The following is a 22,181-nucleotide window of genomic DNA, read 5'->3' on the forward strand; positions in this document are numbered from 1 at the left end:
TGTTTTTTTTTTAATGTTTATTTATTTTTGAGACAGAGAGAGACACAGCATGAGCAGGGAAGGGGCAGAGAGAGAGGGAGACACAGAATGTGAAGCAGGCTCCAGGCTCTGAGCTGTCAGCACAGAGCCCGACACGGGGCTCGAACTCACGAACTGTGAGATCGTGACCTGAGCCGAAGTCGGACGCGTAACTGACTGAGCCACCCAGGCGTCCCATACCCTTCCTCTTTAAATACCACCTCAAGGGGCGCCTGGGTGGCGCAGTCGGTTAAGCGTCCGACTTCAACCAGGTCATGATCTCACGGTCTGTGAGTTCGAGCCCCGCGTCGGGCTCTGGGCTGATGGCTCAGAGCCTGGAGCCTGTTTCCGATTCTGTGTCTCCCTCTCTCTCTGCCCCTCGCCCGTTCATGCTCTGTCTCTCTCTGTCCCAAAAATAAACAAATGTTGAAAAAAAAAAAAAAATTTAAATACCACCTCAAATAAAGGCCGGCTGGGCAATCTACTACAACTTTTACTTTCTTCTTTCTACCTACTTTAAGTCCCTCCTCTTCTATTAAGCCCTTCTAAGTATTATTTGTGATAAGGATGGCCAATGCTAATCTATATCTACATTCTCATCTTCCTGAACACACAATTAGGCTAAATTTCCCAATATTCATCGCAGTAAGGTGTAGCTATGTGAGTCCTAAAACATGAAGACAAACATTGGGTTCCACTTCTAGAATTGACCCACATAAACTTTGTTTTGGGGCACCTGGGTGGCTAAGTTGATTAACTGTCCAACTTTGGCTCAGGCCACGATCTCATGGTTTGGGAGTTTGAGCCCCGCATCAGACTCTGTGCTGACAGTTCAGAGCCTGGAGCCTGCTTCGGATTCTGTATCTCCCTCTCTCTCTGACCCTCCCCTGCTCTTGATCTGTCTCATTCTCTCTCTCAAAAAATAAATGAACATTAAAAAAATTTTTAAATATGTAAACAAATAAACAAACCCCTGTTTTGATGCTATCTCTCATACCCTCCACTGCTGGTACAATGGAGAGAGCTCCCAGCACCTAGAGGTGGGCAGAACCACAAAACTTAACCCCTTAGTGACTGGATAAATCAAGAGCCTCCTTGCCAAACCCACACTGAGCGGTGACTTGAATGAGAAATAAACATGTATTTTATTAACCTACTGAGGCATTGGGTAGCAAAATATTTTTTTTTAATTTTTGTTATTAACAGTTCAGCTATAATTTATTGAAGGTGTACTAACAGGCAATATAGATACTAAGTCTTCTACGTACATATTCATTTCTCACTATGAGCTAAGTATCAACTGCATTTTGCAGGGGACACAACCAAGGGTCAGCAATCAATAATCTTTTCCTTCTCTAAACTACAGCATTTATAATCTGAAGGATCTATTTGGTAATTAATTATGGATTACCTTATTATATATGTTGCATTGATAGGTTAAGCAGTTTTCACTCCTGGAGTTTAACTGGTTTTCCTCATCTGGATAGAGAGCTCCTAATAGGAAATGTAGGTCTTACATCTCTGTATTTCATACATTGCTTCATCAATATAAAAATCAACAGATACATATTCTTCAGGTTACCAACTTATACATATAAATTATATAAAATATATCAAATTACATATATAACACATATGACATAAATGACATATGTGACATATTATATATATATGTGTGTTTGTTTGTTTGTTTATTTATGACATACACATTCTGTTTGGGCAGCAGGCCTCTTAACTAAACCTGACCAAGAAAATTCGCTCATTTGCAATGAAGAGTTACTTAATACATTTTGTACAGTGCCTGGTATACATTTGATGATCAATAAATGATTGCTTCCCCTCTCCTCTATCCCAACAGCTACTTCAAGTACAATCCTATGTTGCGAGAAGAAAACAAAGATGATCAGAAGAAAATGTTAAAATGGTAAGTAGAGATTGACTTTAATTACAAAGACTATTTTCCTATCAGGGAGGAAGACCGCCTAAAATGTTAGGAGCTAGAGCCAAATGAAGATCAATTGCCAGTTACAAGAGTATCTCATTTATGAAAATCTGTTCTAGGTGCCTGGGTGGCTCAATCAGTTAAGCATCAGACTCTTGATTTCGGCTCAGGTCATGATCTCACAGTTTGGGAGTTCGAGCCTGCATCGGGCTCCATTATGACAGTACACAGCCTGCTTGAGATTCTCTCTCCCTCTCTGTCTGCCCTGCCCCGGTGCACACGAGTTCGTTCTATCAAAATATATAACTTAAAAAAAAAATCTGCTCGGGCACAACCTTCAGGAACACAAATTCTGGACAAGCCAAGGAGCAGTGCTCACAACCCCATTTCATTGCTTAGTGAGCTGCAGAATGGTGCCTGGGGACTCACCTTCTATTTGCTCAGTTACACAGGTCTGGCCACATGGGATTCCCTAGAGCCATGATATCATTATTTGCAGCAAAACACTAATGTGCCCTCCTACAGCTCCTACCGAGTTTTTCATATTTTGTTAGAAAACAATATACAGTCATCTGAGGAAGATTTGTTCCTTCTGAAGCTGTTTGTTCCCATCCCTCATCTACCCACAGGACTCCATTTCCTACATAAGATATTATTAACATGATGCAGACACTAGCCTTCATATGGTGACATTGCACACTAACCACATATAGAACATCCCTGACTTAACAATGTTTTGATTTAACGATTTTTCAACTTTACCGTGGTGCAAAAGTAATACAAATTCAGTAAAAAGCATACTTAGAATTTTGGAGTTGGATCTCTTCCCAGGCTGGCTATCTGTAGTGTGGCACTCTCTCGTGATGTCAGGCAGCAGCGGGGCCACAGCTCCTAGTCAGCCACTCGACCATGAGGGTCAACCACCTGCCCACCCATACACTTACAACCATCGCATACCCACAGAGTCATTCTGGTTTTCACTATCAGCACAGTAATCAATGAATTACATGAGATATTCAACATATTCTTATAAAACAGGCTTCGTGTTAGAGGACTTTGTGCAACTGTAGGCTCTCATAAGCACATTTAAGGTAGGCCAGGCTAAGCTATGACGTTAGGGAGGTTAGGTAGGTTTTTAAGTAATCTCTACGCCCAACTTGGGGCTCAAACTTACAACCTGGAGATCAAGAATCACACGCTCTACCGAATGAGACAGCCAGGTGTCCCCAGGTTAGGTGTTTTAAATGTACTTTTGACTTACAATATTGTCAACTTATGATGGGTTTATTGGGATATAACTCCGTTAATTAGTTGAGGAAGATCTGTATAGCAATTCTCTGATCTTTACATTTGCTAATTAATGTAAATATTTAAACTTTTCACTTAAATGTCATGTTCCAAAACATCTCTCTTTGAAAAGTTCTGTTGAGAAGAAATGAACACAAATGTGGGTCAGTTACTTCATTTGGTATAACTAAAGTATACATTTGGTTTCCTTACTCCTGCTCGGTAAATAGTTGTAGTATTCAATTTTTGATGGGATGGACTTTTCCCTGGGTAGTTTTCCCTTTAACTTTGTAGTATCATCTTTAACAGTACGCAATAAGGTTAATGCTATAATCAGCTATTACGTCGGCACATACGACTTTAGCTGTTGTTCAAATATAGCAACAGAGTATAGAACACCCAAGCTAGAAAAGTACAGGTCTGAAAATTAAACTCTGGGCAACAACTTCTTTTGAAAATAAGTATGTTTTTTAAAAGTTTATCATTAATGCTGTTTTTGAAATAAAATTCTTTTTTTAAATGCTGAATGAAAAAAGCCAATCTCAAAAAATCACATTTATGTAACATTCCCAAAATGACAAAATTATAGAGTTGGAGAACAGATTAGTGGTTGCCAGGAGTTAGGCATTGTGAGGCTAACGGAAATGACTATAACCATAAAAGGGTAGCATGACAGGGATTTCTGTGGTGATGGAATAGTTCTGTATCTTAATTTTTTTTTTTTCAACGTTTATTTATTTTTTTTGGGACAGAGAGAGACAGAGCATGAACGGGGGAGGGGCAGAGAGAGAGGGAGACACAGAATCGGAAACAGGCTCCAGGCTCTGAGCCATCAGCCCAGAGCCCGACGCGGGGCTCAAACTCACGGACCGCGAGATCGTGACCTGGCTGAAGTCGGACGCTTAACCGACTGCGCCACCCAGGCGCCCCAGTTCTGTATCTTGATTACTGTAATGGTCATACAAATCTACACATGATATAAAATGACACAGAACTACACACATACTTTATACCAACATCATTTTTCTGGTTTTGATATTGTTAGGTAACATGTAATTGATGGGAAAAACTGGGTGAAGAGTAACTAGGACCTCTCTGAACTGTCTTCCCAACCTGTGAATCTTTAATTATTTCAAAATAAAAAAATCAAAAAACAAAACAAAACACCAAAACTAAACTAAGTATGTTAGATTAAAAACATATTTCACAGAATCATTTATGAAACCTGTAAGATTAAATAAAACTCAAGCCTATGCAATTATTTTATCATCTGATTTTCCATTTTGTATACAAACTACCCATGATCTTGATAAAAGCAAGGAAAGAATAGAAATGGAATAGGTTTTATGATTGGTCTTGCTGTCAGGATACTTGCTGTTCATGAGAACATGAGTAACATAGACCACTTTAAGCAGCAACTATCTGCATGTCTTACAAAGGGCAGGTAATATATGATGTGCAAAAAACAAAAACATGCACTTAAAGGCTTATCTTAAAATCCATAAGACTTTGCCACTAAAAACAAAATAGAAAGCCAAAAAAAAAAAAAAAAAGAAAAGAAAGAAAAGAAAAAGGTAGAAAGCCATGGAACAGCATACCTGAAGCCTTAAAAATAAAAAACAAATGTTATGATTTCTGTATGCTAATGAAGATCCCACTGTGCATATGATTATGTGTAATTTGCAAAATACATTATTAGACTTACATGATTACCAAACAAGAGATTTTTTTTTTTTTTTTAGGTACACATGGCAATAGTTTCTACAATTCAAACATCTCTCTGGCTAAATTAATATAAATTGCTGCCACATCCCAGTAATAAATAAGAGACAAAAAGAATTCCAGAAGGTGGGATGCAAATTAAACACAGCCAGTGTAAGTTCTTCTCACTTGAGCTTTAGACAGAAATCTTTTTATCACTGATTAAATGTAACATTCTGGGACAACATCAAAAACATGACTCCCCGATTCCATGTATCTCACACCTAAGCTGGCTCAACACTGGCTCATCATAACTCGGAATCTAAAGAGAGGTTGGCAGCACTTCATAAATACCTTCCTGTTCGCTCCTTTCTAGTGATGCAATCTGACCTACATTTCCAGTGCCCATTGAAACTTCATAGGAGGGGGAAGAGGAGAGTTTTTCATTTCTCCTACCCTCTGATTAACTAGGACAGCAAATGCCACTCAAGGGACTGCTACTGGGCAGAAGCAAAGGGGGGAAAAAGTCATGCCAGTAGGAAATTCCACAAGAGAACATTTAAAAATCCTGCATTCTCTGATTCTGCAAACAAACTGTCATGGCTTTACAAGACGACAGCAAAGAAGAGTTGCCCCACTTTACACCATAATCAGCCTAGAACACCAAGGGCTTTTATTTACTTCAGGCTCCCAGTGTGATGAAAATTAAACTTGAACTACAGACTCTCGTCTGTGCAACTGTCTTTTTGTAAAAATAAGCTTTTAATTTTACAATGATGTTAAGTTTACAAATAGGGTGTAAAGACCATACAGAGTTCCTATATGCCCCACATCCTGTTTCCCCTATTGTTAACCTCTCCCATTAGTATGCTACATTTGCCACAACTAATGAACCAATACTGACATATCATTCTTAGCGGAGGTCCACATTTTATTCCAATTCCCTTAGTTTTTGCCTAATATCCATTTTCTGCTCCAGAATCCCATCCAGAATATCACATTACATTTAGTTGTCATATCTCTTTACTCCTCTTTGAAACCGGCAGTTTCTCAGACTCCTTTTCTGATTATCTTGACAGCAGTTTTGAGGAGTACTAGTTAGAAATTTTATAGAAAGTCTCAACTGTCCAATGGCTTTCTCATGGATTATAGGATTATCAGATTTGGGGAGGAAGACCACAGTAAAGTGCCATTTTAATTGCATCATATCAAGTGTACGTTTATCATTGTTCATGTTACCTTGATCATCTGGCTGAGGTAGCGTTTGTCACGTTTCTCCACTGTAAAGGTTTATTTCCTCCCTTTCCCTACTATACGCTTCAGAAGGATGTCACTAAGTACAGCCCACATTTAGGGGATGGACAGTTATATTTTACCTCCTTTTGGGAGATTATTGCTAGAAATCATTGGAAATTCTTCTACATGGAAGATTATCTATTCTTTCCTATTTGCATACTTGGCCAATCATTTATTTACATCAGTATGGACACACAGATATTCCTTTTATATTAATATTTTATTTTTACTTGTTTATATATTTATTAGCACCATTACATTAGATATGTATATTGCATATTTCATTTGTATTTATTTTACATCTTGGGTTATAATTTAAAGTTATATTATTTAGTTGTTTAAATTGTCCTAGCTTTGACCCACTGGGAGCTCTTTTAGGCTCCTGTGTCCCTTTGACACACCCCATCAGGTACGTTGTGTGGTGTTTTTGTTTTTAATTGGTGTGTTTTGTTTTAGCACTTTCTTGCTTTCTGGCATCAGAAGATGCTCCAGGCTCATCTTGTTTATTCCCTGCCCCAGCCGTGGAATTAAGTCATGTCTGGTTCCTTTTATTGCTGAATGGATTTAGAAACCAAGGTCTGGGCAACTGGGTCTTATCATATAGTCTTTTAATGTTTGACACTTTAAAATTTCTACGTAAACTACTTCTATAGTAAATCAACAATTATTTTTTAAGTATCTTCCTTTTGTGGTATAATATGATAAATCATGACGATGCTCAGTAATCAAACTACCATCTGACTGGCCACCTTTCAGGTTTGATATGGACAACAAATGCCTTATGATAATCAAATTCCTCCAAAAAAATTTTTTTTTTCTGTTGTCAAGGGGGAAGAGAGAGAAAATCTAGATTTAAATGCAGCATGCTTGCTGTTCTAATCAAGAAGGTCTCCTCCTTTCTCCCCTCATTAACATTAAACAGTATGTCAACTCTTAATTACCTGAGCTAAAGGAAAATACAAATATCAGTTGGGTCTGGCTTTGAAATATATTAGTGAGGAGTTATGGCAGCAGCTACACCTTCCTATTTATGGTTTGTTTATTTTAATGTTACACAGTTTTTCTTCTGTGAAACTAAACTGATCAGCCCAACACAAGGACAGAACCAGGAGCTTCTGCAGCAGTGGGGGCACCTAGTGGGAAGCAAACAGATTTCTGTAGATAACTGTAGATAACTCTACAGACTGGAGTTAATCCCCTGCAACACACACAGGAAAATTCGACCTCAGACTCCAACCGTTTGTCTGTGTAAACAGGCAATGCTAATAAAATCTTTGGTGACCTCGGATTTGTTTTTTGTTTTTTTAGAGGAAAATAGGCTGGAGCCAGCCCCTAATACTGCTTTTCTCTGTCATCTTTTTCTCACTCATCTGACATTTATACTCAATCAACATTTCTTGAGCCTCTACTATGTACTAGGCAGCACATTATGCTTGGTGCTTCCAATTAATCCAATAGATTAGACAAACAATCAAGAGCCCTATTCCCATTTTTACCTCCCAGCAGAGCTGCTGAAATTGTTGGGAGATAAGTCAGGACTTTACAACGCTAAAGGTACAAAATGGTTTGAAGAAGCACATGGTTTAATGTCTACTTATAATGTTGATATCAACACCTTAGAAAGATCATAACTTCCTTATCTGTAAAACAGATCTAAGCAAACCTACTTCACAGGGATATTGAATGGAAAGCACAGGCCTGGCATACACAATGGGTTCTGTAAGTATTAGTTCATGTTCACATTTTGCATTTCATCATAAACATACCCAGGAAACACTAGGACTGCACCAGTAAGGTGACTGGTTCACTGTCTTTTTTTTTTTTTGGCAATTTTATTATCTTTGTAAACACTAAAATCACGATCTTTTAAAAATAAAAAATGTCTGTTCCTATGTCCAAGTCAACCTGTGTTTGATAAACAATGCACATTCATCGAGGAGGCATGGGCCAGAACGGACAGGAAACATGTATTAACAACAGCAGCTAACATTGTCTGAAAGCTTATTTTTGTGCCTGGCACTGTGTGGCTGTTACACCAAAAGCCCACGAAGCAGACATTTTAATGAGCCCTAATTTCCAAATGAGAAACTGAGGCTATAGAGGTAAAGTAACCTGCGTGAGGTTGCCAGGCAATCTACCCTCACAGAAAAACAGCACCAAACAACAGAATTCTACCAAACAACTGAACATAAACATCCATTCCTTACCTCACGCTGCTAATTCCTTTTCAAACACTAGTGCTGGGTGCTACAGTGGAATGAAACCATCAGCTAAAATGCTTCCTTTGCTACAGAGATGCAAACTGGGAGAAGGGCTATAGACATTTTGGCCCCCAAAGGGGACTGCAAAGTGGGACTTCCCACTTCCAAAAGATTTTCAATACATAAAACTCATCAAGGTCTCCCTACAGCGTTTTACAGAAAGCAGCAACTCCCCGGCCTAGCCTGCAAGACTCTTCCCCCTGTGACCCCAGTTCTTGCCTTGGGACATTTGTACTACATTCTACTTCTGGATGGAGCTAACTTTTTTTTTTTTTTAATGTTTATTTATTTTGAGAGAGAGAGAGAGAGAGAGAGAGAGAGAGAGCACTCCAGAGTGAGTGAAAGAATCCCAAGCAGGCTCCACCATGTTAGCACAGAGCCGGATAGGGGGTTTAATTCCACAAACCCTGAGATCATGACCTGAGCCAAAATCAACAGTCAGATGCTCAACTGGTGAGCTACCCAGGTGCCCCTGGACCCAGCTAACTTCTTCAGGACTCAGTTTAGAAGCCATGTACCCCTTCATATAAATGGGAGTAATCCCATACTCTGATTCCGTAAAACTGGTTTCAGTCCACTTTTCATGAATGTCAATATCCTAAGAATGAGCATCCATACTACCCTGTATCAAAGACCTCCCTACAGGTTTTACCCCTAGGACAATCACATAGAGGTGTGGAGAAGAGCAATCAGTTTTTGTAATTAAACAGATCAGGATTTAAATCCTGTTTTCTATTTACAGTGACCTTAAGCAAGTCATTTCACCTCTATGATAAAAAGTTTAATTGAGGAGATAACACCAGCACAGTGCATAGCACATACTAAGTGCCATACTACAGATAAGAAATTGAAGTCTCAATTAGCAAGATACCACAAGTCACAGAGCTGATGAGTGGTAGTGGTCAAGGCTTAACGACAGTTCTTTTTCCTTCTTTCTACAATTCTTTATTGAGCACCATTATTAAACACCATGCTTGGACTGAAGCCATTGCTGTGAAAGAGACATGTAACCTGCTCTCAACGTACTTACATTCTGGTAATGAAGACACCCATCATTTACACTGATAAATGCGAAAGTGCTTGAGGAAGAAGAGCAAAGTGCCTGATTATATATGGGTTTTAGAACAAGTAATAAGATCCCTGAATTTTGTCTGGAAGGTCAGGTAAGACTTTGGTAAAGAGGCAGCATTTCAACTAGGACCAGGAGGCAGAAGAGACGTTCTTAGATGAGGGTGGAGCAGGCAACCTTGAAGCCAAGGGAATCTCAAGAGAAAAGACTGTCATAGTACGGTATGTCTGAAGAACTAAAAGGCCAGAGCACCTGAGGCTAGAGATACAGGAGGAGCCAGATCAGAGGACCACAGAGGGACATGGTAAGGGTTTTCAACACCATCCGTCCTTGAAGCAATGGGAAACCACCAAAAGATTGGCTGCCTGTGATGAAACAGTATTAAAAGACTCACTCTGATCCCAGCTCCTTGAGCTCAGGGCCTTTTGGTATCTTTTTGTCATCTCTATTTCTAAAACATAGGAAGGTGTAAACTTTTGGTAAGTTATTGTGAGCCAGAGGAAAGATTCTCTGGTAAAGACCAGACTAAACCACTTCTCCCTCATTAATCCCACAGCTGATGCTTCTATTAAAGGACCTATCACTGATTACTACAGTTGGGTGTGGACCTCTTTTCACTGGTCTTAAATTCTGGAAAGCAAAGTAGGTATCTTATTTATCTTTTCATCTCTCAAAGCCACGTGCTCGATAAAGTCAAGGATCGAAACAGACCCTCTTTTAATAGCTTAAAATCCTTCTTATATTTCTAAATCAGCTGAGTAAGAATTTTGTTGCCAATTCATCTATGGTAAATAGATCTGAAGGGATAAAATGCAAGGATAAAAAAAAAGTTCCACTTTTACAGCTTAACTTGTTTTTATAAAGATTTTATTTTTAAGGGCGCCTACGTGGCTCAATCATTTAAGCAACCCACTCTTGGTTTCAACTCAGGTCATGATCTCATGGTTCATGGGTCTGAGTCCCACCCAGACTGTGCGGGTAGCACAGGAATGCTTCCTGTGCGGGTAGCGCAGGGCCTCCTTGAGATTTTCTCTCTCTCCCTCCCTCTCTCTCTGCCCCTCCCCTGCTCGTGCATGTACTCTCCTTCTCTCTCAAAATAAACTCAAAAAAGATTTAAAGAAATATTTTATTTTTAAGTAAACTCTACACCCATGGGGTCTTGAACCCACAACCCCAAGATCAAGAGTTGCGTGCTCTGAGTGAGCCAGCTAGGCACCCCCGCAGCTTAACTTTAACAATAAAAACCCATTTCACCAATGTGTGACCAAAAGTATACTTTTTATATTTTAGGATAAATCACTTGTACAGTTCACATGCATTGTTTTTTTTTAATCTTAGTTTAATTTTAACCAAAACCAAAATGCCCCAGGAGAAGGTCTTTCAGTGATTTTCCAATTCTTCCGAGAATTGTTCAGATTAGAATATTTAATTACTCTGATAAGAGTAGGGTAACTGTTTGGACTCTATTAAAAGATAGAACTTAGTCATAATCAATAGCTCATATGCTTCATGGTTTATTTGGGGATTTCAGGAGGTGAGAATGGTGAGCCAGCAGGATGAAATCACAAGTATGAATATGCCTAGGGTGTGCTAGTAACTCTCCATCGGCCACCACTCTGGCCCAGCTCAATGCACCAAAGACTTGACGTCTATGGGTAGCATCACTGGGTTAATACAGGCAGGCCTTGGGGCGCCCGGGTGGCTCAGTCGGTTGAGCGTCCGACTTTGGCTCAGGTCGTGATCTCACAGTTTGTGAGTTCGAGCCCCGCATCAGGCTCTGTGCTGACCGCTTGCTCAGAGCCTGGAACCTGCTTCAGATTCTGTGTCTCCTTCTCTCTCTGCCCCTCCCCCGCTCACGCTTTGTCTCGCTCTGTTTCTCAAAAATAAATCAATGTAAAAAAAATTAAAAAAAATACAGGCAGGCCTCCAGGTGAGTTTGGCCAATAGAAGGCACTGAAAGAAGATCAAAGAGGGAGGAAAGAAAGTGGAGGAGGGGAGCATTGCTTTCTTATTCTTTCTCTGCTCTGGGCTACAGATTCAGGCAGTGGCTGAAACCCTCTGGGGCTATAGCTCCTGCCAGACAGCGTCACAACCCCCCGCCCCCTGCCGTGGCCCCAGGTCTCTCGCCAGACTTCAGTAAAGCTACCTCTTCTCTTTGCTCCTTTGGATCTAATAGTGATAATGGTTTTCTGTTGCTATTAGTTCCTGGGTGACAGGAACCGTATGTTACCCTTAACATTCCTCTGAAAATAATCCTTTCATTAGTCCTCAGAGCCATCTGAATGGGCTCAGTTTCCTGCCAGACCTAAGAATTCAAACTATAGACTTGCAAAACCAGCAATCTCCCTCCTTAGCATATAGCAGTTATCATCACAATGGTTATTCATCTCCCAAAGCAACACCTTCAGACCTAGCCTGACTTCTAAGCTCTTACAATGCTCCAGCAGAAATGACACCTTTTAGGGGCGCCTGGGTGGCTCAGTCAGTTGCGCGTCTGACTTCGGCTCAGGTCCTGATCTCACCGCTCGTGAGTTCGAGCCCCACGTCGGTCTCTAAGCTGACAGCTCAGAGCCTGGAGCCTGCTTTGGATGCTGTGCCTCTCTCTCTCTGCCCCTCCCCCCACTTTCTCTCTCTGTCTCAAAAATAAACAAACATTAAAAAAAAAAAAAGAAATGGCACCTTTTAAACTGGTCAGTACAGGAGAACACTGGAGGGTGCTCTTGAAAGACAGCTGGCAGAATGGAGAGCCCAACGCAATTCTCTAGGCAGGAGTCTGCTACGTGTCACGAAGAAAACGTTTGACGAAGAGATGCTACTTCCTCCTACTTCTCCCTGGGTTTCCTCTCACTAAGGGCTTGGAGTCAAAGTCAGCATTGTATTTTCACACAGAACACCAAGAAGTTGTATCACTGCCTGGGGAAGTCGTCCTGCGTGGTACCTCACTTTGCTGGTTTCTCCCACCTGAGGATCTGCTTACCACTAGGTCAAGGCACACAGAAAGGGAGCCAACCATCTTGTATTACTGGCCACTTGCCCATGAGCTTTCCTTCTTTCGCTCTTTCATCCCGGGATAAATCTTTCTTCTACACTAAGGCAAAAGATGAGCAAGTTGAGAAAATTCTAATTGTTCAGCCTTGCCTGTCTCTTTAACAGATCTGACCAGATTAGCACTTTTCTTTTCCACAGGAGAGGACTGGCATATGCTTATACCATAATCTGCTCTGAGCTCCTTCGGATTCTTCTTTTATCAAGGCGACCGGATTTGAGGTTAGATGTTAATTGAAATCACCTGGGAATATCTAAACAAAGTTTTTGTTTTTTTTTAAGTTTATTTATTTTGAGAGAGAGAGAGAGAAAAGTGCAAGCAGGGTAGGAGCAGAGAGAGAGGGAGAATCCCAAACAGGCTCTGCGCTGCCAGCACAGAGCCTGATGTGGGGCTCCCACTCACGAACCGTTGAGATCATGACCTTAGCTGAACTCAAGAGTAGGACGCTTAACTGACTGAGCCACACAGATGCCCCTCACCTGGTAGTATCTAAACACTCCACCTTGTTTTCACTTAGTACAAGTAACCTGAAGATGACTATATTTCTGAATCTTGGGACATTTTTTTGAACAAGAGTTGATTTAAAGAATTCTTCTAGGGGGCTGATAAGAATTGATGTGGCTTCTTTAACAAGCGACCCCACCAAGGACTCCAAATGTCTCCCGCTGCAACCAGCAGACATTCAGAGTTAACACAGAAGAGTTGCTAAGATAAAGACACAGGCAGACAGACAGTAGTCTGCAGAGAAGATGCTCTGCCTCACTTCAGCCAAGCCTAGTCAAGCCTAGTCAAGCGGCAAGACAGCTCTCTTCTCCCACCTTGGGGTGCAGGGGAGAAGCCTCTCTCTCCTGCCTTGGGCAACACCTAAGAGGCAGTGAGATTAACAAAACTTGATTCCCACTACATATCCATTCCTATCACTCATTAATTACCCTTACTTATAAACATTCATTCCAAAGGATATTTAATTGGGAAACTCTATAACCAGCTGGGTGGATCTACATCAAATATTAATAGTGGTATCTTTGGGTAGTGGAACTATGAGTAACTGTTATTTCCTTCTGTGCCTGTGAAGTTTTCTAATTTTTCTACAAATACCTATTTTTTCTTAGTTGTTCTAAGAGGGGGTTAACTCAAACACTTGATTTTTGCAATCAGGAAAAAGTTATTAACCAAAAACCCTGCAAACATTCAAATATTTCAGTTTTCCACGAGAACCAGATTTATGTAATTTTTTTACGGAATTCTTAAAACTCAAAATCAAAATCATATTTTTTAGCTTTTGTGTATTTTAAGATTTTCAATACTATACTTTATAACTTTTGTTTTAAAATAAGAAACCAGGGGTGCTTCGGTGGCTTAGTCAGTTGACTGTCCCACTCTTGATTTCAGCTCAGGTCATGATCCCAGGGTCGTGGGATTGAGCCCCACGTTGTGCTCTGCCCTGGAGCGTGGTGCCTGCTTGGGATTCTCTCCCTCTCCCTCTACTCCTCTCCCCCTCTCGCGCTCCCTCTCCCTCAATAAAATAAAACCATTCAAAATGTGAAAAACAAATGCTAAACTGGATTTAGCATGTAATTTTTATCCAGGACATATCACCACCTTTACTGAGATCATGTAGGCTCTTTTCATACTCTAAAGTACTAACACAGATTAAAAAAAAAAAGGGGGGGGGGAACTGTTTCTCTCTGTAAATACACCACTCAGATAATATCATATGTAGTTATATGGTTAAGAGACTACAGATACAAAGAGTGGCATTTCTTCCACTACAAATGCTAGCCAATAAAAATTTTCCAGTCTACAGCTGATTAATACTTGATACCTGGTCTATGGAAAGGAAAGCTAATCATTGCTGGCTGTTAGCTAAATCAACAGACACACTAAGAAAACTGTGTCCTATCACATCATGACTGCTGTTTACCATGCAAACGGATTTTTCAGTTTAGCTCCATCATTGTTCTAAACAGAAAACTGGAATACTATCTTTTCTAGGAGCTACTGTTCTCATAATCTATAATAACTAAACACATATTACTCACTGTCTTGTAGTGATGAAATATATTCACACGGAATCTCAAAAACCATAAACATTTTTACTAGCTTCAGGAAGCTAGTAAATTTGAACAAGTGATTCCTTTTAAACTGTCCTAATGTAATGGCAAATGGTCTCTTTTCTAACTTCGATTTCCAAATGATTTATAGTTGTAAGTACCAGAACAATAATAATCAACAGGATGGGTAGTGGGAGTAGCAAATGGAGTCTTAAATATCTCCTTTCAAAGCAGCTAAGACGAGCTATGTTCCAAAACACTAAAAATGTCTTTGTGTTCAGAATGTTAAAACTTAAACACAGCAGTGAACAAAATATAAAGAGATGAAAAGTATGCATTTTTCAATGAAGAACTTCGTAGGCACTCTTTTCAGGATTAAGTTCAAGGATTCTAAAGGTTCAAAATACCTGCAAAAATGAGGCAAACTAGAAATGCAAGAGAAAAAAAGACAGTCTCTGACTAGTGTTAACATGTTTAGAAGCTGTAGAAATCAGCACCTGAAACAAATCAGGAAAAGAGCATTTAAAAACTAGTGTTAAATGTCAGGACAAGGTTCTAGAAGCTACGGAGAAAGTCTTAAGATGTGTCTATTTACAAAAAGTTCTGACCAAATAAGAACCACCACATTACCACTATGACCGTGTTAATGGTGCAAACTACAGTGACACCTTACAAGCAAGGGGAAAGGGCCTAACATACAACCGTATTGTTAACAGAACACTGTCTAGAGACCCTAATTAAACAAAAGTGTCAAGTACTCCTCTCAAAATCACTCGTAGTGGTGGGCCTGAACAGCAGAAAACAGAGCAGACCGTTTAAAAGAAGAGTCCAGGGGCTGGGAAGACAAGTGACTACACCACAAGGTGGTAATTACACCGTGGTAAAATAAAAAAGGCCAGACTGAAGGGCTCCAAGAGGTACTTCAAAACCAGCTAATCTAATCGTGGCAAGAAGAGGTGGGACAAATCAGCTTCTCAACGGACTGTGGGGAAATAAAACACACTGGTCCTCCACGTCAAGAATAAATGAAAGGGAACTACCTGCATCACACAACAATGTCCCCACAGTAATAAAGGCCAAACATATATTCACTTAGCTCCAATTTATCCCCAAAACTTGAGAAACCACAAGAGAGGCTTCTTGAACAGTCCTCAGCAAAGGCATGAGTAGTCACACCTCGGTTTTCCTGCCAACAGTCCTTTGTTGCAGGGGAAATGGCTCACCTTTCCTAAAACCATATGCTTAGATGAAAAATAGGGAAAATACGTTTTTCTGACTTCAAGTGGTTATTAAACAAAATAGGAATATATATGTATATATACTTGATACATGTATATTTGATACATATGAGCGTATATATATGTGTGTTTGAAAATGCTCTGAATAAAAATCACACTGCATTTGCACATTTTACTGCTAGAAACATAGTTTAACTTCTACGCTAAAGGCTATACAGATGCAGGTTGTTCCTTCAGCCCATAAGACCTAAATGCTTATTTGTAAGACCTAAAATGTTTATTTGTGGGGCACCTGGCTGGCTGAGTCGGTTGAGCATCTGACTTCCGCTCAGGTCATGATCTTGTGATTCGTGAGTACAAGCCCCAACTCAGGCCAGCTGCTGTCAACGCAGAGCCCGCTTCAGATCCTCTGTCCCTCTCTATCTGCCCCTCCCCCGCTTGTGCTCTCTCAAAAATAAATAAAACATTAAAAAAATAGTTTAAATAACAAAAAAATAAAACGCTTATTTTTAAGTAGCAAGGTTACAACGACAGCCGGTAGACACCTGGAGAAGACAGAAAAAGAAAAGCAGGGCAGTATGGGGAACATTTAGTGCAGGAGCCAATAATTACATTTATCTGTATCCTAAGGGGATCACTATGCACTAGGTAAAAATGTTCCTAACAAGAACCCTGTAACCAATAAGTGGTCAAATTACAGTTCATATGATTTTCTTTTAAAAATCAGGGAAACGATAGAAAAGATGACTATGCAAAAAATGGATAAATTTGTTATTGCTCTTAGAATGATAAGCACTTATTACTAGCAGAAATGGAAATAGATGGTGAAGAGTCACAAAAGTACTTCTCAAACTGGGGTTTAATAACCTTCAGAGGCATGTGGGGTTGGGAGGGAAAGGGGTGAACCAGAGGTCATGAAGGGGTTGCAAATAGATGTGTTTAATAATGCACAAAGCGGCTGGTACAAATGTTCAGACAGTAGACATCTGTGGGTTCTATCAACTTTGCATTCACTCCCCTGCTGGGGAACACCGCCACACCCCCCAAAAACACCACCACCAGCAGGTAGTTTCTTGGTGAAGCAGGAACCAAGGCACCTTCCAGGATCCGGTCTGATCTCTCCGTAGAGAATGTAGTTAAAAAGAGTTAGACACGTTAATAAGTCCAGCACCCTGAGAAGACTGTCCACTGAGGCCTGCTGGTTCTCTATTGTCAATTAGAAGAGCTACACCACATCCTTCGAATAACCTCCTTTTTTGCTTCTAGTAGCCCGATTTTGTTTCTACTACTTACAATGGAAGACCTCTAACCGATCAGCCATGATTTTCTGTCTAGGAGAGTCTATTTTCTCAAAGATTTGGGGGGTAAAATGTAATTTGACAAGTAATTTTAAACTATTAGTTTTATGACAAAAACAAAGGGATGTTACCATGGAGTAGGCTACAGAATTCATGTAAAATTTTGAGATACTGGATTTTGCTTTTGAGATTTTTAAAGATATGCTTCTTCCCCCCTCCTCCCTCTCCCTCTCTCCCAGGAAAGTTTCTTTAGCAATGGATTTAAGAAGCACTGATCCAGGGAAAACTTTCCTTAACTTTTAGGATCTGCCTCTAACTTCTTAAAGATCTAGGACAAGTTACTTAACCTCCCTAAGGCTCACTTTCACAACTTTAAAATGGGAGTAATAATAGTACCTATCTCATAGAGGCGTTAGTTATCCTAAGAGATAACACAGGGAAGCACTTAACACTGTGCTTCACAGCAGAGTTTGTCAGTCATGGCTAACAAGGGCTAATGTACAAAAGCCAGGTGCATACTGTTTGCAAAGATGACCACAACAATACCCCCACCCCGCTCCTGCAGTCAGCATGACCTGTCATATGTACTCTGCAGCATCTCCCATCAAAAGGTGGTGCCTACTTTCAACTCTTGGCTCCGGACTGGGCTTGTGGCTTTCCTTGATCAACAGAATGTGGCAGAGTGACCCTGTGGGACTTCTAAGCCTAGGCCTCAAGTAGTGTTGCAGCTCTCACCTTCTTGAAACGTAACATCTCCACGTGACGGTATTTACCTGGTCTTAGCTGCTAGGTCATGTGGTGGTCAGATGAGCTGTCCCAGCTAGATGCCTAGACCTAGAGATTCCCTAGACTAGCTCTGACTGGAGCCTTCAGAGGGCAGCCGCCACATTAGTGACCTCAGGCCCAACAAGAGCAGCAGCAGAACTGCCCTACCCTAATTCTGTGTAAATGGTCATTATTTTAAGCCACAAAGTTTTGGAGTGGATTCTTCTTAGTCTACAATACATAACTGATATGTATACTTAGTGAATTACCATAGTATTTCTAGATTTTTTTATTCTACTCATTTCCTAAAATTCCCTACAAACAAACCCAAAGCCCCTATCTTTGCAAATAAGTATGTCACAGCCTGCTGTGGTTGTACTTCTCATTCTTCATCACCAGGTCAATGTTTCTAATTTCACAGAAACATTGAAATATATCTCAGAACTTGGGGGTTTAGGGTGGAAAGTAAAACATACCCCCAAACCAAAATAACTTAAGTGAAAATAAAGTGAAAATTTTCTAAAATTATCACAGGTACACCACAAGGATGCAGGTGCAAACATAGTTGAGCTAAAAATGAAGTAACTGGCTGAAAGAAAAAAAAATGAAACAAAATTGCTCTGATTCATTCAATAATAGAAATCAAAACAGACTCTCCCTTCTAACAGTTTTTGTGCCTGGCATTTTCTTCAATATGCTTTATTATTATTATTTTAATGTTTATTTTTGAGAGGGGGAGCATGAGTGGGGGAGCGGGAGAGAGAGAGAGGGAGGCAGAGAATCAGAAGCAGGTTCGCGCTGTCGGTGCAAAGCCTAATGCGGGGCTCCAACTCACGATCCATGACATCATGACCTGAGCCAAAGCCGACGCTCAACTGACTAAGCCACCCGGGTGCTCCTCCTTCCATATACTTTAAAGATGACCAGAACCTTCTTTTATTTGTTTTTTTAAACGTTTATTTATTTTTGGGACAGAGAGAGACAGAGCATGAATGGGGGAGGGTCAGAGAGAGAGACACAGAAATCGAAGCAGGCTCCAGGCTCTGAGCTGTCAGCACAGAGCCCGACGCAGGGCTTGAACTCACAGACTGTGAGCCGAACTCAGACGCTTGACTGACTGAGTGAGCCACACAGGCGCCCCCCAAAACCTTCTTTTAAAGGTTTGTCACTATGCATTGTCAACAGGAAGGAAATGCTTACTTTAGGTCACTATCCATTCAACAAATATTTACGGAGTACCACGTCTAAGCTAGTGAGCTGTTAGCCCCTGAACAACTTGATAGTGGACAGAGACAGCACGGGTAAAGGGAGCATGACGTGACTAGGCTGAACCTCGATCACACTCCTGTCTTGGTCAAGATACCCGCTCTGGTTAGAGGGTTTAGGCTGGTGAATGTGGCAAACAAGGCTCTGCCCTCATGCAAGCATGCCTCTAGAAGGAGGGAAATATTAGCAGCTGACATTATCGTCACCGATACTATCACTATCATTACCAATGTTACCATGTACCTTTACCCGTCCCACCACTTCTTCCTCCTTAATGACTGCTAAGTATCTGGCACTCTACTAACCACTTGCTGCCTTCAATCTTCACAACAACTTACCAATGTATTGCCTGCATTTCCATTCATTCATCCGTTCATTTGTTCATTCATTCAGTAAGCTCTACATCCAACGGGGCTTGAACTCGTGACCCTGAGATCAAGAGTTGCATGCGTGCTCTACCGAGGGAGCCAGCCAGGCGCCCCTGTATTGCCAACATCTTACATATGAGGAGACTGAGGCCCTAAATGGAGAAAAGTAACACAGATAGTAAGTAGTGAAGCTCAGGTTTTAAATGCTACACTATACTGCCTCCGTACACACAAATTACTTATGATATTACAGGAATTTCAACAGCGGGAGAATCTTTCACAAGAAATGAGGCACAATGTACTATCATGCAAATGTGTTCAGTAAGTTTCTTCTGAAAACTGTTATTTAATTCTGTATGGATTTTTTTCTGTCCTATTAGAAAGGTCTGGAAAATATTCTTATTAGCAAAATAGAAAGCATTTAAAAAAAAAAACAGAAAACATTTTTAAGATATATGAGAAAGCGTATTTCACATCTAATACAACACACACTATGAAGGGAAGTAGTCAAGACAGTTCAATTAGCCACAAATAGATATTTTCATTGCTATATTTATTCTTCAGTATCTTTATTATTTTTCCTGATTATAAAAGCAAATGCTACATGAGAAAAATGTATTTTTTTAAAACACCCACAATCTTATTACCTACAGATAACAAATTCCCATTATTTGGGATATATCCTTTCAGATACTTCCTTTTAAGTTTCTATACACGGGGTTTTGTCCACCTTAAGAAATCCTACGTTAATAACAAAAAAATTCACGTGTTACACATATTCTCATACTACCCTCTTTTTCCTAAACATCATTCTATGTCAATGAATATCGGCCTGCATCATCTTTTTTCTTTTAAGATTTTATTTTTAAGTAATCTCTACCCCAACATGGGGCTCAAACTCACGCCGAGATCAAGAGTTGCACGCTCTACTGAGTAAGACAGCCAGACACCCCGTGCATCATCCCTTTTAATTTTTTTTTTTTTTTAACGTTTATTTTTGAGACAGAGACAGAGACAGAGCATGAATGGGGGAGGGACAGAGAGAGACACAGAATCGGAAGCAGGCTCCAGGCTCTGAGCCATCAGCCTAGAGCCCGACGCAGGGCTCAAACTCACGGACCAGGAGATCGTGACCTGAGCTGAAGTCGGACGCTTAACCAACTGAGCCACCCAGGCGCCCCGCATCATCCCTTTTAAAGACTGCACAGTATTTCACTGCATGGTTAGGTCCTGATAGACTTAATCAGTCCTTTCACAAGCATTTGGCTTACTTTCTATGTTTTGCTATTATTACTATTTTTTTAATTTTCTAATGTTTATTTTTTGAGAGAGAGAAATAGAGAAAGAGCATGAGCAGGGAGGGGCAGAGAGAGAGGGAGACACAAAATCCGAAGCAGGTTGAGCCGTCAGCAGAGAGCCCAACGAGGGGCTCCAACCCAGGAACTGAAAGATCATGACCTGAGGGGAAGTCCGACGCTTAACCTAGTGAGCCACCCAGGCGCCCCCTATGTTTTGCTATTATTAAAAGATGGGGCAATGAGCAGTCTAGCACACACACCTATGTACATTTGACCGTTTCTTTAAGATAAATTTCTAGATGTGGACTTGCCATTTTAGGACTTTGAATGCATATTGCCTAAATTGTCATCCAAAAAATATGTACCAAATTTGCCTTTAAAAAAAAAAAAAAAAAAGGAGGGGCGCCTCGGTGGCTCAGTTGGTTAAGCTTCTGACTTAGGCTCAGGTCATGATCTCACGGTTAGTCGGTTCGAGCCCCGCATCAGGCTCTGTGCTGGCAGCTCAGAGCCTGGAGCCTGTTTCAGATTCTGTGTCTCCCTCTCTCTGACCCTCCACTGCTCACGCTCTGTCTCTCTCTCAAAAATAAATAAACATTAAAAAAAAATTTTATAAAAAAAAAAAAAAGGAAACCCTTGGGCACCTGGGTGGTTCCATCGGTTGAGCATCCGACTTCGGCTCAGGTCATGATCTCATGGTTCATGAGTTCAGGCCCCTCGTTGGGCTCTGTGCTGGCAGCTCAGAGCCTGGAGCCTGCTTCAGATTCTGTCTCCCTTTCTCTGCCCCCCATCCCCACTTACACTCTGACTCTCTCTCTCAAAAATAAACACTTTTTGAAAACTAAAAAAAGAAACACTTAAATTCTAAGAGCAATAACATATTTTACTACTATCTAGATTAAATGGCAAAATATTTTAAAAACTGCATCTTTAAATATCTAAAATATTGGTGCATAACTGATATTACATTCAGTTTATATTTGGAGGGGGGAATTCTAAATTGCCCAGTAACTTCTAGTGGTTTTATTTTTAGCATAATGTTGTTGTTTTGAAAAGTTAAACTCCAAAAAAAAACATAGTTGAGGCAAAACAAGCAAATTAGTGGAGAATATTAAAAGGCAGAAAGGGAGACAAAATATAAATGAATTAGTTACAGCAATTACCAGGTCACCAAATCTGCATCCCATACAATGACCAAGAGAGAAGGGTCAAGAGAGAGAAAAAGGGAAACTAAAAGCAGCAGCCCTCAGCGTTGCAGCAATGGCCGGATGAAATTA

The 22,181-nt window shown here is 40.4% G+C and overlaps 1 protein-coding gene across 6 annotated transcripts in view; it reads right to left on the bottom strand.

Annotated features, from left to right (window-relative positions):
* Positions 1-20,593, bottom strand: part of ATXN7 (ataxin 7) — a 134,622-nt gene extending 114,029 nt beyond the window's left edge. For 5 of the 6 annotated variants that reach the window (XM_086697688.1, XM_086697686.1, XM_086697687.1 and 2 more), the window contains exon 1: positions 19,580-20,591. The gene's annotated coding sequence lies outside the window, so the exon portion shown is untranslated. Of the gene's footprint in view, positions 1-19,579 lie in introns of all 6 variants that reach the window. The other variant, XM_025915983.2, reaches the window with a different exon arrangement.
* Between the last annotated feature and the right edge of the window lie 1,588 nt (positions 20,594-22,181).

The sequence above is a fragment of the Puma concolor genome, chromosome A2 (assembly GCF_028749965.1).
Source record: "Puma concolor isolate L17-30 chromosome A2, mPumCon1.1.hap2, whole genome shotgun sequence".
NCBI classification, from domain to species: Eukaryota; Metazoa; Chordata; class Mammalia; order Carnivora; family Felidae; genus Puma; species Puma concolor.